Genomic DNA, 16,842 nt, shown 5'->3' with positions numbered 1-16,842 from the left:
GGATTAGAATTTGACGCAAACACAAATGCGGTCTGTGTGTGTGCAATGGCATCAGGGCAGTCATGAGGCCTGGCCATGGTGTCTAATCCTTGTTTAGGGTGTAGTGAGGCACAGCAGATTAGGTAGCCTGCTCCTCATGCCACCCACAGTTACAGGCATCAAATTCTCTCAGTTTGTATATCTCTTGCCCTCTATCGCTCTCTTTTTGTCTCTTTAGCACACACCAGAAAATTTTCAATTTCTTAACAGGGCTTATAGATCATAGAAAACACTGAAACAGAAAATATTTTACAAAGGAACACAAATCAACAGAAACTGAATTGATTTCTAGTGTTCCGGAACTTGACTGTTAATTAAAGTGGGAATAATTGAGCACACTTCAGTTGAAACAAGGGATTTCAGTGGTGTGTTATCAAATTTTAGTTGAAAAAAGCATTCTTGCGATGTTAAAATTGGTGTGCAATCAAATCAGACAATAATGACTAAACTAAACACTATTATACTCTAAAGTACTGAATGTAGCACTTTGATTAGAAATTTTATCACTCACTATTTTTTGTTTGTTTTGCTTTATACATACCTTATTAATTATGAATGACTTATGTTAAATATAAAGGTTATAATAATAATAATAATAATAATAATAATGCTTTAATCTAAGGCATCATTAATGCTACATATTTAAAATGAGTAAATTAATATGGTATAACATTCCCTGCAGCTGGTCACAGGGTTCATTCAGTAATCATCACATGACCCAAAGCCTGAGGGATCCACGCTGAACTTCCATAAAGCAGCAAACCTCCTAACCCATTTAATCCTACTTAATTTTAGTGCAAAAAATGCACAAGTGCCAAGAATTGTGTTTCCTGAGTACCCTGTCGCTATTTTGCCCATCTATAATAAAACACAGTCTAGAAACACTAAGCTTTATTGATCTTACAATTTGATAAACTGATTAAGAGAGCTCATGGGGTTCTTTTAAAACACACCCCACTTATAGATTACATGCTATGCTTCGCTACCCCTGACTGACACTCAAAGTGTGTTGGTGACTAAGCTGTACTGGCCCAGTGAGTAGATACCTGTTGGCCAGTTCTGGAGGTGTTAAATAGTACATGTACAGTATGCATTCATGGGCATCATCTTGTGTGCTTGTGCCACAGTACACGTGACTGTTTACATTGGAGTGAGTTGAAATACTCAACCCAACATGATGCTTGTGAAAAAGATGATTTGTTGGCAAACCACCTCCACTACATTGACATCACACAGATCTTATGGAGGTAGCATAATGGGTTTAGACTGCTGAGGGCTACACAGAATCACACACACTGTTTTCCCCATCCAAATTTTCCACTCATTTACCAACACCTACGTTCTGTGGGTGGGCAGACATAGTTGAGAGACATAACTGTGACCACCCGGAAGCTGTTCGAGTCATGTGACAGCTAAACACTTTTCGAGATGTTTATTTCATATGTTGTGAAAACCTGTCTGTCGTTTTGCACTGGAAATACTTTTTAAAGATTTCCTCTGGCAAGAACATATGCCAGAAACATAAATATTTCAATTTGTATCGGTTTCTGATATACACATCCTTTCAATGTAGAAATTAAATCAAAACATAATGTAAGATATATCTTAAAATATAATATATAAATATAAGATATTTTCAATTAATATATTAAGATATATTAACTTCATACATTTAGGAGCGTATATAACAAATGAAGTTGTAGAATTAAGTTCCTGGCATGATGCCACTAAATCAATATTGGGAAACTGATCAACTGATCAACTATTGCACAGTTGCATTGTTCTTTATCATCACGATAGTACATTTTCTAAAGTAGCATGCGAGGCATAAATACATTTCCTTTTATGCACAGTATGTATGGCAGCAGCAAGTCACCGGAGAATAATTGAGTTGACATAGGCATCACCTCCCTCCAACAGTACAGAGAAAATGCTCTAAATATGGAGTACGGCACATGCGTGGCCACAGCAGTGATGAATAAAAGACGACGAGGGGAGTGGTATTCTTAAAAGCCCTGGAGTGAGTCCAGAATAAGGCATTAAAACAGGCCTTGCACATAGTGCTGACTCACCTCACTAACCTCAAAGCCATGCTAATGCCAAATACAAATTAACCAAGACCTGATGGACAACTCTGAGAAAAGATTTTGAACAAACACAACATATAAAACTAACCATAATGCTAATGCAGTATGAACAGTATACATACATTATACAAAATATATATTTAAGAAATTCAGACCATCTTATCCCTAGATTTTAACCATATGTAACAAGAGTTGAGACAATTTCCTCTTACATCTGCAGGAATGATCTCATTGCAAAAGCTACTTCTATGTTTACTGTGACTCAATAACACTATTTTGTAATCAAAAATCTAATCTACTAAATGGTGTACTGTATGTATGCACTCAAGGGTACCACTACGAATGAAATAGTCCATACAATATACAATTGTACAACATTAAAACTTGAAAAATCCTACTTTAAAAAGCTGACCTCAAAATAAAATGAATCTGTTCATATATATATATATATATATATATATATATATATGTGTGTGTTTTGTTGGTGATAATACAAAAGACCTAAAACTTTTGCACAGTAGTGTAAATACAGTACATATTAAATCATAAACATAGAACCATGTCTGCATTTGTGTTCGGAGAAATGTCAAACAACGAGCACTACTCTACACTGCTCAAAACTCACATTTGAATAGTCAGTGGCAAATCCTTTAAATATGAAAAAAATTTCCAGACTGAGAGTCAGCATTATTTGTGAGAACACCGGCATTGTAGGCTACTCTCCCAGAATCAGGAAACAGTCCTCGTCCTCCATAAAATGCGTTGCACCTATCAGATTATTTGAGTTGAACTGTTCTGGAACAGTGCTGTAAATTCAACTTAACCACTGAGTTCTAGTTCTCCTCTTTTGAAGACCAAAGTAGTTTCGCTTTCACAATGAAACACACAGCTTCTCCACGACATGGCAGCAGCGCCAACAATACTACAGTAAGAATCAAAGTTAGTCTTCTTTCTTTGCATGAACATTTGGGCTGTGTTATGCAAATCTTCCCACGCAGTGACATATAAATGTGGGGGCGTTTTTAAACAAGGCGTTTTAGGAGAGCATGGACGAGTCTTTACTTTTATAAAGAATATCTCTTTGGATTTGAGACTTTAGTCTTTGCAACTTTAGGGATCTTATCTATTCATGAACAGCATGTAACACTCCAAAGAGAAAGGAAAACTTGAAATTGCTTTTAAACATAGAAATCCATAAATGCACCAAGAAGTGTGAGTCAAGATCGTCAACAAAAAAAAAAAAAAGTCAATAAGGGCCTGTTTATTACACAAAGCTAGGAACATGGAATATAGTGCACAACTTGTTAGCTAGTATATGTACAGGTATATGGTGCTTTTCAGCTTTTTGAAGTCTGAAAGCATTAATTGTAATTTCATGGAAACAAGTGACCAGTATAGCTTATTTTGTGCTTCATGGAAGAATGAAAGTCATACTGGTTCAAAATAAATGAGGGTGAGTAAATAATGACAAAACTATCCCTTTTAAACACTGCAGACTAAAAGACTTGGAAAAAAAGACATGGACTTAACATCTTAATAAATGCACATGTAGTCACAGCGGTGTGGGGTGAACGAACACAAGACAGTCTAGATGCCTGACAGTGATTGATGTTTATATGGACTGCATCAATAAGTTTCTGAAGGGCTGCAGGTAGCACTGGTCTGAGCTGTTAGGGGTCTGTTTAATTGAAACCTGTCGGAGCCCGGCTGATTTTTTTCTTTCCCTGCGTGCCTTGCCTCATTCAGCAACGCTCACTCTCTGCTTTCACTCCCAGCATCTCACTGCCTTTTGTTCCCCAGACCTACCACCAGCCTGTTTATTTTCCTTTGCAAATTAATTTAACAGAAAGTAATTAAATCTTTGCTTCAACAACCAGCTGTACATAAGTAAATGCAGCGTGATGAAAAGGTGTGTGGAGGGAGGCAGCCGAAAATCAAGAGAAACTGGTGCCAAATGACTGCTGGAGGTTAAATATAATACTAAAGGTTGGAGTCATAGGGGTTAGGGCTCCTTAATAAAAGAACTGCACATGATTGCGAAAAAAAAAAAAAAGTACAGGTCACATTGTTGTAGGCACAGGTTGTGGTTTGGGGTTTGTGCGTTTTTTTGTGTGTGTGTATACAGTCAGCATTGTTTCAACCCATGGAGTCATAAAGCATTTGGCATCTAGCATGCACAAGCAATTAGTTTTTATGAAGTTCTTTGTTAAATAACAGCTGGTTGTAATAACAAAAAACAAAAAATGTTGATTACAATATTGTTTAAAACAAAATATCTTGTGCTAAAAGTTTCCCCATATAAAAGCTCCATGAGGTGATACTGACGCTTTAAGACCACTTACATGCACTGTAAAAATTAGATTCAGTCACACTAAAGCATACTTGTGCATTTTATTTCAATCGGATTAAAAGGACTAAATTCAGATCTTTTTTGTAAAAGCTGTGGTCACATTTCTAAATCTAGTAATCTACGTTTTAACCTAAGAGCAGATGCGGTCATTTTTAACTTGAATGTGTATGGCTCCTAGAGCTGCTTCCAGCAATTTTAGTTATACAAAAGTGTCTTTTATGCTGCTAGATGTTACAAAATAGTTTTTATCAGCATATTTTTACATTATTGGAATCATTAAACACACTGGTTTGTATCTCAGATAGTTCACTTTGCTGCTGCAACATCTGCTTCAGTAGTTATTTCTGCTGTTCTTCAATAGTTATAATATATACATGTATAAATAACCTATGGCGGTTAAAGTGTGTGACACACCAAGCATATATACATATATATATATACACACAGACACACAAACACACACACACACACATAAAGTAGCAGCACCAAAAGCCAAAAGTGTATATTTGAGTTCTCATGTGGTTTCATGATTTTATATCTCTTGTTTTTCTTTCCATTTTGCTAAGCTGAACAGCCAATCAGTGTGTTCTCTCTCACTGATGGCTTCAATGCTGAATTAACCCAAAAGGCCGCTGATGGTGGTCCGACTAGTGCCAAAGGTGCCGAACATAATGCAAAACTGGCCAATGGACAATGGACCTTTTTTGCCTATGAAATGTGCACCTTCAATCCAGTTTGTGTACAAATTAATCTCACTACAAAAAGCCTCTGCACATGCTGTGAAAGACTGTTGTGCATTTAATTCCTTGAATGAAAAAAAAAGGTCATGTATTCTTGGTCAGAGAGCAAATGAGAGTGAAGGTTATATACACCCCAAAACTTTTGTAGCGCAAACATACATCCTGAGATTATTTTAAATGACAGCTAATTCTCAAGACTTATTCGCCAACCTAAATGAGGGTTGGCTAAAGACTGCAAGTGACTTACCTTCTTCTGTGGAACATAAAAAAATATATTTATAGCGTTTTTTTGTCCATATAATGGAAATAAATGGCCACCAAAACTGTCTGGTTACCAACATTCCTTTTTGTGTTCCACTGAAGAAAGAAACAAGTAGAGGTTTGGAACAACATGACGGTAAGTAAACGATGTCTGAAAGTTTATTTTGGAGTGAATTTTTGTGTGTTGCAAAAATGACTATGGTACAGGCATTAGTAGATGTCTTGGCAGACGTCTAGAGGTCAGTTGAGAAATTGTCTGGGGTGGGTCTGAGGCATGAGTTTGGAGGTCTCGCTCGAGTTCAACTAATGTCTTTTAACTACGCTGTGGCGTTGATTCGGACAGCCATGGCAGGTATTTGCACAGCAAATATTTTAATCCCCAACTAATCACTTGGTTAGACCCCGTGTGTTAAGGGGGAGGGAGCTCGAGGAGGGTGTTAGCATGTTAGCTGGTGGCTTGGCACATTCCTCCTGTCAATGACGCCTTTGTTCTAAGGGGATTGTGGGAAGAGTCAAACATGGTGACCCCCGGAGAGGCACCCTCCAAATGCACCACCCTTCCCTCCTCCCACAACCACCCCTAAACACATGTCAGCATCCCGATAGACCTGCTCGTGTTTCTGCGTAATGGCACCACTGGTCATGTGACATATCGCTTGGCAATGTTGCAAGGACTTAAAATGCCACAATTTGCTTTAATGAACAAATCACTTTATAATACACAGGCCGTTAATAGCACTATTTATTTTCTCACCTTTTTTCTGTGTCACATTAGAATCAGTCCACTGCAACTTGCCAAACTTCACTGGGACTCAAGGCACCTAAATCATCTGTAGGTACACCTGGCTATGTTTTAATTCTCATTCTATACATTCTAGATATAAAACAGTTATTTGTTATCTGTGGAAATGCCAGAAAAAAAACAGTTTAATCCAACTGTGTAAAGATGGATAATAGACTTTAGTAAGGAAAGATTCCATACTGAAACGTATGGGGATGAAAAGAAGGCTGTGAAGGATAGACATATACAGTCTTTACTATGGATGATCATTTCCATTATGCTACATGGAAAATAATAATAAAAAAAAATGCTATGCTAAGCATCACAATTTTATGCAATTTTACTGATGCTAATACGTTAGAAACAATGCATGTTGCACACAAATCCCAACTTGTATCCAATGCACACCTTTTCCCTTTAGAATAGTATATACTGTATAAGATTTTCCAAAGCTTTTAAAACTGTTTTATTAATTTTTTGACTACTGATAATTAGCTTGTACGAATTTGCCAATCGAATCTGTAGAACCTTTTTTTTTTTAACAACGTACTCTAGAAACTTTCACACACCAGCACATGTAAGCTAACAAGCAATAGAAACTCCAACACCAGACTTTCCAATTTCAAAGGAATGCAGCATTCGCTAAATAAAGAACTTGGGAGATTTAAAGTAGAACGAGGACAGAAAACCAATAAAGTGACCAATCCCTGAAAGACAGATGAAAATCAAAGATATATCCTCCAAGAGGAAACAATAAACAAATAGAGGTTGTCAGTAGAAATTAAGATGAAAATGTGTGAATTGAGTAATGCTACAATTAAAACAATAATAATAAGGAGAGATAATAAGGTAAAAGAGTCTCCATCTGCACCTCACTGAGACTAGGAGGAATATGCCAGAGCAGTGTGCCAGCTCACAGCCCACTAACTGATGGAGAGGCCTGTGAAGACAGAGCTGTGGTAGTAGATATGCTTCTGAGAGAGATTTAAAGAGTGGAACTGATTGTGCATGTCTCATTCGAGCTCTTCACAGCCCTCGCCCAGGGGACTTGGCTTTCAAAGCTGGGTGACGTGAGTGTGTGCACATAAACACACACTCCATTGACAAAGCTTCTTCTCGCTTTCTCTCAAATATATAAGCACACAATTTATTTTGTAGAGGTAATCTAAAAATGTGCTCATGATTGCAACTTCCTCCTTGGTGCTTCCTGTTTCCTGTTCTACGCAAATGCTATAGTATGCTATGGACCAGTTGTTCTGAGCTGGTTTTGCTTCAGTTCCCAGATGGCACATATTACATCAGGTGATGATACAACACTGTACCAAAATTGAAAATTAAACTTAGTGACAGATCTTCTCATCTGTGTTGTAAGGTACAGTCTAAATAGACAAAGAGAAAAAAAAAGTTAGGGATGGTTAAATTCCTTTCATGTCACCAGATTAAGCTATGACATTTTCATTAAAAATGACAATATATAAAAATTACAATGAATATTGTCAGGGATTCGCTGCCTAGATAGGTTTAGGAAGATCATTTCACCAGCAAGAAACAGTGAATGAAATATATTTATACATTATTCTGCATTAATACTCTTTTTTTAATAATATGTGGCATATTTGGATCTGACTCAGGGAACTTGGAAAAAACATCTAAATAAATGTATGTGTCCGATTTTAATGCACAACAGCACTATCAATTGTACAAGAGAAGAGAGAGTCAGAGAATTGGAGAGTGAGAGCGAGGCTCTGGATTGAGATCTCTGGCCCGTCTCCTGCTGACACTCATGCAGGCAGATCACAGGCTCATCATGTCGCCCGTATTTGCCCAGAGCCTCCTTCATCAAATGACACGTTTGCCACACGTTTATCTTTATCAGATCTGCAGAGAACCAGAGATGAGAGACGGCGAGGGGGAGCGGAGGACGAGAGCTATTGCCTCTCTCGCACTCTCTCTTTGTACCCGCCAACACCTGGGGGCCAATTACCTTCTCCTCTGACATGAGCCCCCCCCCCACCGCTCTCCTGCTCTACCACACCACAAACATCTGCCTCTGAATATGCAATCAGCTTGTCAGTGAATCAAGGAAACATATACATACAAATGTAGCTGCAGGCATAAAGCTAATATTTACTGACATCAGATCTGTCCGTACTTATTCGCCTCTCATCTGAAGCAGGAGGAAGAGACCCGCGCACTGCCAGCTGATCCTTAACTCCACCAGGACGGCTACTCTGATACATCTTGGACCTCCTCGTTATCTTTCCTTGTATGTTTGTACTGTATTATTAAAACCAAGAAGATTCACTGCTACTATTTCTCATACTTTTTTGGTTAAGCATTATAGCCGTAAGTATTATGTTCCCTACAAGTGGAGTCAGAAAAATCATAATAATGAGTTATGAGTACATAAATGATAAAGTCATATTCACAAGTAGGAAACACAGAATTCTAGGTGACACACGAGTTGTGATGTAATAAAGGGCATATTGATTTTAAATTTGCCAGAATTAAAAAAATAATAATCAGAATGCTTTAATTTAAATTTTTACTTGCTGTACTGGCATGATATATAGAACAGATTATAAACAGTAAGCAAATAGTTAATCTCTTACTTTTCACAGTTTGCTTTATGAAAATTAATTTTTGATACCATTGTTGTTGCATACTATGTATGAGTGATAAAGATGAATACTTTTCCTCATTTTGAATTCAGACTACTTCAGTGTTATTTTCCTGCAGTGGAAAGGAGAATCTCAAATCTCAACTCTTTCGACTTAAAAAAAAAAAGAAATGATCCTATCGAGAGACCAAAATATAACAAAACTAGCGCTGGGCTCTTTTGACTTTGCCAAGCAAACAATTACTTAGCATCCACCAAAAAACACCCAAGCAACCACCTGCATAGCAACACCCTGAGCACTGGTTAAAGCCAGTTTCAAAAAAATTGTAATATACTGTATAGGGTTCTTGAGTTGACTGTGTTGTTATTTGGAGATTTAAAAAAAGTTATTTTTCCATTAAGGGCTTTTAGCACCACATAGTTCTAGGAACTATGTTCAATTTCCCCCTTTGGTTGCTTTACAGCAGGAACAAAGTGACTTGACAGTGGCGTCTTTATTTGTGGCATTTACAAATATCCATAATCAGTGAAAAGAGGATGTTGTTTTCAGAGGTGTTTTTGTTGTGGGTGTGTCGTGGGTTTCGTGATAACGGAGATGCAAATGCACAATTAACATGATTGAATGAAAATCAGACAAAATTTCCAATGACAACTTGCAGTGTTACATATCATCAAGGCTGAGAAAAGAACACAACGCTGCAGACAACAGGTTGCTAAATGCTGATATCGCCGTTTTCCATGTTCGTGGAGAAAATATTTTTTTACACGGCTTTTTGCGCAATCAGCGTACACCTGCACCACTGATAGTTCCTGTTTTAGGATTTGGTTGGGTGGGGCGTTATGTGGTCTTTTCCTGGCATCATAAGAACTTTTATCACAAGCCCTTTGCTGATATCACAGGAACCTAAAAAGTTCTCCTCTGTGTTAATTTCTACATTTTAATGACAATATCCTTTTTTAAATGAATATTTAACTGCATCTCATTAGCTCTGTACTTGTACTCTGCATAATGAAAATTTGCATTTAAACTAATTTCTTCAAGGAAGTGAAAAAAATGTAACTAAATATTCCAACATTTGATAAATTAAATATATAAATGTATTATATTTTATTTATATTATATTAATATCACCATTTAACGGAAACTATCTTAGCTGTGAAAACCTGCACTCCCAAAATAGCATCATAATATTCATGTTTTAGTGAATTGTTACAAAAAGAGCATATTCACAATATGACTTCCATATTCTGACTGACATGTAACTTAGTTCAAGTTCAGTTGTGCATTTGTCATTTACCAGTATTTATTCAGCTTAATGCTGCACATTATTGACTCTGGATTATTTGAAATTATTTTTAGATGTTTTTTTTGCATCACATCATCATCAACAATGTTTTAATTAAACTTGTTTGTGCACATTTTTTTCATCTTTGTAATTGTTAATTTGAATGAAATGAAAAATATATATAAGTTCTTTGACAAGCCAAAGGCTTTAGAGGAACAGGTTCTTCTATTACATCGTGGAAAATTAAAAAGGTTCTCCAGTACATGACATCACAGAATGTTCCGACTACAGCGTCAAGCTGTCAAACTTTTGGTTTGATTTTAAGGGTGCAGCACTGTTAAACCTACTCTGTTGAATGGCAAACTCTAAAACCAGTCATTCCAGTGTTGATTTGGAAAACAAAAAGTTTCGTTAATACAGTATGTTATGTGAGCAGTGACGAGCAACACGATGTGTTCGAGCTGAGAGCTTTTTCCAGCTGTCAGAGTGAAACTGAAGAGAGAGAGAGAAGAAAAAAAAAAGCAAAAAGGAAACAGTGACAGACACAGACATAGATGCAGATTATCCTCTCTCATTTCACATCCAGAGATTGCAGGAGCATCAGCATCTCAGAGAGAGAGAGGGCTGGGATGACAGGAACAGGCCGTGTTTCTCTTTTATGGGACCCGTCAAAATCTCATCCTGCTCTAAGATTAGAGAAACTGAGAGAGACGGAGAGATGGGAAGAAACAGAGTATTCTGTTCTCATAAAGTGTATGAAGTTCAGGTACAAGTGAAGAAATGAGACACACAAGGACGTGCAGAATAATACACTGTCCCGTGCTGCTCCTATGACTTTCGTTCAGAGAGCAGAATTAAAAAAAATGAGAGACACAGAAGAGAGAGAGAGAGAGAGAGAGAGAGAGAGAGAGAGAAGATATAGAGAAGAAGAATTTGCATAATGTCCTCCACCACAGTCGGACCCCGAGGCTAGCCGCCCAGGATAATAGAGGGCCAATACTCTTAATTCAATCTCGTTATTTTTTCTAATACTTGAGAAATTAATAATTCTAGCTCCCGCCTCTGCAAACCACCATGAGCGCTGAGCATCACAGAGCTGCCTAAGTTTGTAACTTTAACCCAAGCAATTGATGTGGGGAGGCCCTTCAGGCAGACCTACTAATGAATGGATTGCATGTGAGAGAGGGAAGTTAAAAGATGGTCTTTTATAAAGTAATTTAAGAAAATCCTGTTAGCTGGATCAAGTACAAGAGTTTAATTTCTCAAAATGGGGGAATAAGTGAAGGTTTTTTTTCCCCCATGTCTCCTTCAGACTCAAGAGATATGCTGTATAATGCGCACACACAACACAAGCACACAATGCAAACGCACACAGACTCGGTTTTAGTAAATAACAAATTGGGTAAGTGTTAATGCGTGTGGATGTGTGGATAGTCCTACGTAGAATTGAAACCGCTTAGTCTAGTAAACACTGGACAAGTTACGGGAAGTCGAAGCTTAGACAGATAATAATCAGATTAGATACATCATACTTACTACAGCATCTGCAAGACACTCACCTGCTCTCTCTGTCTCACACACACACACACACACACACACAGTGAAAAGTGTCTCATATCGGTTTTCCTTCATCAGGGCACACACTGATTCAGTATGTTCATTTTCTTTCTTTTATTCATTGTTATTTGACCATGTATAAATATAAAATATTAATTATAAAGCAATATTAAAATTAATTAATTAAAGATATATTTATTATAATAATTATGTGCATTGCTGTTATTAAATAATTAGTAGATCTGGTTTTAATTCCTTTGTTGTTTCACCAAAGATAATAAATAAATAAATAAATATTAATTATGATAATTCTATAATTGTGTATTATTTAATAATATAATTGTTCATATCACATCATGGCTATTATTACATTATATTTGGTTTCAATTCCATTATTGTTTGACCGAAGATCATTTTCAATAAATAAATAAATAAAAATACAATATTAATTATAACAATTAGTTTTATTATTTCATAATATCATATAATTATTTATATTGCCCATTATTACTTAATGATTACTGTATCATATTGTTTTAAATTCCGTTGTTGTTTGACCAAATACCATGATACATAAATCAACAAAAATTATACAAATTCAAATATTTATGTATATGAAAAATATTATAACAACTTATTATAGACTATATTAAATTACTAATTTAATAGTTTTTAATTTTTTTTGCTTCTTATCTTTTCTTGGGCACAAAGATATTTAACTGATATCTCTGAATAACTGATTACTTGATGTTTTAAAGTCCAAATCTACATTTTATTATTCAAACTGCAGTGAACCTAAATTGATAAATCTGTCACAACAAAACGTTCTGTTTGAATGATTGACCTTTTGTTTGAATGTTTGGACTGTAAATGTTTGACCTTCTGTTTGAATGTTTGGACTGTAAATGTTTGACCTTCCCTTTATACATAAATGATATCATACAAAATTACAAAAGTTTTCAATGTATGAAAACAAGACTTGGCATATGACATTTTTGCAATGCATTAGGGAAGGCAGTTGAAAACATATACACAAAAAATCAAGGTCAGGTACTATTGGTTGTGCCTTTAATGATTTCATTTTTTTTTGGATATTGTGTATTCATTGTGGTCAGATTTACAGCTTTTTTTTTTTGCGTGCTTCCTTCTTTCTAGCTATAAGGTATCTAAGTACAGCTGATTTCCAAAGGTTACAATTTAGTTTTAAATCACAATTTTTATTTGCAGGTGTCATATGACATTTTATGTTGTTATCACAAATGCCTCATTAATTAAGTCAATGCTAATTTAGCCTTCCTCCTCGTCTGCGCGATGTGCCTTGGGACGGATCTTTAGAGCTGGAGGGCAATTGAGAGATACTGAAGTGGCTGGATGGCAAAGACTGACTTTGGTACACACACACACACACAGTCTCTCTCACACACAGTTATCCTCACTCCTGGCAGACATACACAAACATTCCCAATTTCTAATCTCTCTCTCTCTTTCTCTAATCTAATTTTCATCATTCTCTCCCTTGCTCTTTCTCTCTCTCTCCTCAATGCCAGCCAACTCTCTTTTCTAAATTCTCTCTCCTCTCAGCTCTCTTTCTATCTCCTATTTGCCTTTTTGTTCTCTCTCTCTCCCTCTCTTTTCCTCTCCTCTCTCTCTGCATCTCTTACAAATGCAGCAGGCAGTATGCCTCCCCTGAAAATGAGGCCACGCACGGCAAGTATGCAAATGAAAGCAGTGCTGCTGGATTAGAATGGGACACCATATACCCTAAATCATGATTGTCAATCATGGCGAGGGATTAAGGGATACGGGCTTATAGACCTAAAAAAGCAACACTTCCACCCCCCCCCCCCCATCCCCAGGCGCACTTCCATTGTGAAAGAGTGAGTGTGGGAGAAAGGGCTTGTTGGGGGCCTGCTCTAGTGCACTACTGCCCTCTGCCTTTCCATCAAGTTTACTGCAGGCTGAGAGCCGAAAGAGCAGCTCCGGTTGTATGCGTTTCAGAGCAGCATTTGGGTTCTGTTTTTCAGGCAGGGCTTGGCTCAGTGGGTTCCTGCTCAGTGCCAAAAACCTTAAAATATTCCATGTATTGTTTTATTTTCAGATCAAAGAAACACATTATACGGAAAATTAAAAATGAAGTGGGTTTGCTTTTGGTATTGAACCTGGATTGATCATTTTAAAGTCACCTTCAGGCAATAGTCAGACATCATTATTAAATAATGGGGAAAAAATACTCTTATTTAATATACAAAACTATATTTTATATTATGCATAATATATAATATAAATACATATTTTTAATGTATGGACATTCTTAAAATATATGGACACTGGTTAATTGCATTGATGTGCATTTGATGATTTTGCATTAAAAAAACATGTAAATACACGAATAAAAGAGTGTATTCATTTTTATTAATGAATAAAAATATATGTCTTGTTAAGCCTCTGAAATGTCAACATAAAACTGAGCATATGATATAGTTGAACTCTTGAACTTGTTCATTATTAATTAAAGTAAAATGGAAATGCTATAAGCATTACAATGTCTTCAAGTTTTAATAGAGAGAGTTTTAAATGCATGATGACAAAAACGCGAAACATGTCAAATAAAATAACATTCAAATTACACCATCCTTACCCAAGATTCATACCTGTTATTCTGCTGGATTTTCACCTCTCCATTGTGTCCCTCACATTGCTTCTTTGGACTTGGCATGGGGTAAAGGGTGCAGAGGTGGGTAAAAAACAGAGGGCAACATCTGCTTCACAACAGGAGAAGGTTGCACAACATCTGCACACACACACAAAATAATCATGAACACAAAAAGACAAATCCTGCAGAAAAAGGGCAACAGAATTGATACCGCAATCAAATCTGAGCTAAACATTTAATTCATATTGAATATTGTTTCCTTATGGCAAGAATTTGACACTTTAATCTCTCTTAAATTCCCAAAGCAACAATATTGAATAAATACACACACAAAAAAAAACAAGTTGTAAATGTACTGTAGTCGGTGCACCTTGAGCTCAAATATAGCAATGCGCAAGAGCTTCACCTCAATACACCAACAACAAACAAACACTAATTGATATGAGTCTATCGACAGGTATAAGAGCAAAGGGCTAATCGTTCAGCATCATTAGGTGAAGATTTAGCTTAAAAGCTTTGAGCTGGCATTAAGCAAAGCTGCTGTTGACATGGATTGAGTGCTGTAATGCTGTATTGTCACTGCTCCAGGAGGCAGAGAGAGGGCGATTTGAGAGAGTGATGCGCTCAAGCTGGGATTTGAGGGCTGCCATAACACTGGAGGGCACTGGAAGCAGCGTGGACCAGACCGATGGTTGTGGGAGCTCTAATAACACTGCAACAATGCTGGATTTACTGTTTAAGAACTAATTAAGTGTGTGGGAAGGCTCGTGTAACCACAAGCTACAGTTAAAACATGACCAAGGAACACTAAGATGGGTTTGATCTTTTAGTTTTCAAATGGGGGCTCAGAAAACTGAAGTGAAAAGTTAACTCTGAGAAACAACAACATGAGGATACGAAGTGTATGTTTGGTTAAAACAAGGCTCTTTACCTCAAAAAGCTCTCTTATTTGTCAATATGAACAAAATTATTGTATAGATCACATTACAAGCTATAATTTTTGCACTGTTTGGGCCTCTGTCTGAATAAAACTGATGTGTCTTTTTCTTCCACGAGTGTGAACTCCATATTATCACCAACTGATGTTTTGGCCTGATCTTTAAAATACAACACAAAACACAAAACAAATACACAAAACTTTAAGAATTTGTTTTTGTCTAAAGTTTTAATAAACTAACAAAGATTTTTATAACAGTTCTTTTTTTGTCCTCTGTATAAAACATTCTTTTTTTCTTTTCTTTTTTTAACAGAGTGGTATGTATTATTTTGCAACTAGAATTAGTTTTTTATAATTATTTAGTGTCTGGTAAATAACCCTTTTGTGAGTGTTCATATTAGAATATGATTTTACTTTGCAAGACTGTGAATAAATGTCCTTTGCAGGAAACATTAGTACAGTGCATGATTTTACCTGACACTATAAGGGAAAAATTATAAATTGATAAAATATATAAATGGATATGATACTTTACCCTTGAAAAAAAATTATTATTATTTATAAAAAGCATTAATATACTCATGGTATTCATAACTATTATTTCTCACGTTCTTACACAGTTCTTACTAATCTAAATCAAGGAGCAAATGCTAATATATTTCCTAAGAAAGATGGGTTCATGTGTGTTTAATGCAAGTTAATATCTCTCTGTGCCAAAGATCTCAGACAAACAGTAATTTACATAAAAATGCCTATTAAATTGAAGCACAACTATCTTATATGCACCCTAAAGTGTGTACAAAAATATGATATGATAGGAAAGAGGTATTTATTCCAGTGAATATTCCTCAGGGTGGTTTTATTCAAAATATAAAAGGTAACATTCAACAATATCAAACCATTGTTTTTGGATATTAAAAAAAAAAAAAAATTATACAACTAACATTTACACCATATGTGACAACTTGTCCAAAACTGACATTCACAGATAATCCTCTTGTCCATTGAAATCATTAGATGACATTTGTCATAATTCCTTGCCGCTGTTATAAAACACTATAAAACTGTAACGTAACAAATGTAAGAGAAAACCCAAATGCCCCAAAAACATGTGGCTTGGGTCTCAGAGGACTAAAAAAGTTTAACATTTAATGTTAATGGAGAATTGTCCTGCAAAGTTTGCCAATTTAACTTAATTGTTCAAAAAATTGAGAAAAAGAAGTAGGCTTGGACTTTTAACAACTTTTGGATACTGATCCATGATCCACAACTGGAGAAAGATCAGCATCCCACATGAGGAAACGTCTGTGAACGCTCTCCTTCCCCCAAACGAGCCTTACCTCTTCAGATACGTGTTTCGAGAGTGAAATGGTAAAATGATGAGCTCTAATGAGCAGACCGAGGAAAGGGTGAGCAGAGGCTTTATCCAGCGTTCAATGTTGACAGCACCGCTAATCCTCGCCACCTGCTCAAACACACAGACCTCCACAAACAACATCAGCGGGCCGCGTTCACTCACACTCGCCCGAGC

At 36.3% G+C, this 16,842-nt stretch overlaps 1 long non-coding RNA gene across 1 annotated transcript in view; it reads left to right on the top strand.

Annotated features, from left to right (window-relative positions):
* LOC132112992 (uncharacterized) overlaps window positions 1–16,842 on the top strand; it is a 190,407-nt gene that overhangs the window by 15,270 nt on the left and 158,295 nt on the right. The gene's annotated exons all lie outside the window — the stretch shown is intronic.

This window comes from Carassius carassius, chromosome 32 (genome assembly GCF_963082965.1).
Source record: "Carassius carassius chromosome 32, fCarCar2.1, whole genome shotgun sequence".
NCBI classification, from domain to species: domain Eukaryota; kingdom Metazoa; phylum Chordata; class Actinopteri; order Cypriniformes; family Cyprinidae; genus Carassius; species Carassius carassius.
Note: the sequence above shows the minus strand (reverse complement) of the source record. Positions and strands in the feature narration are given on the sequence as shown.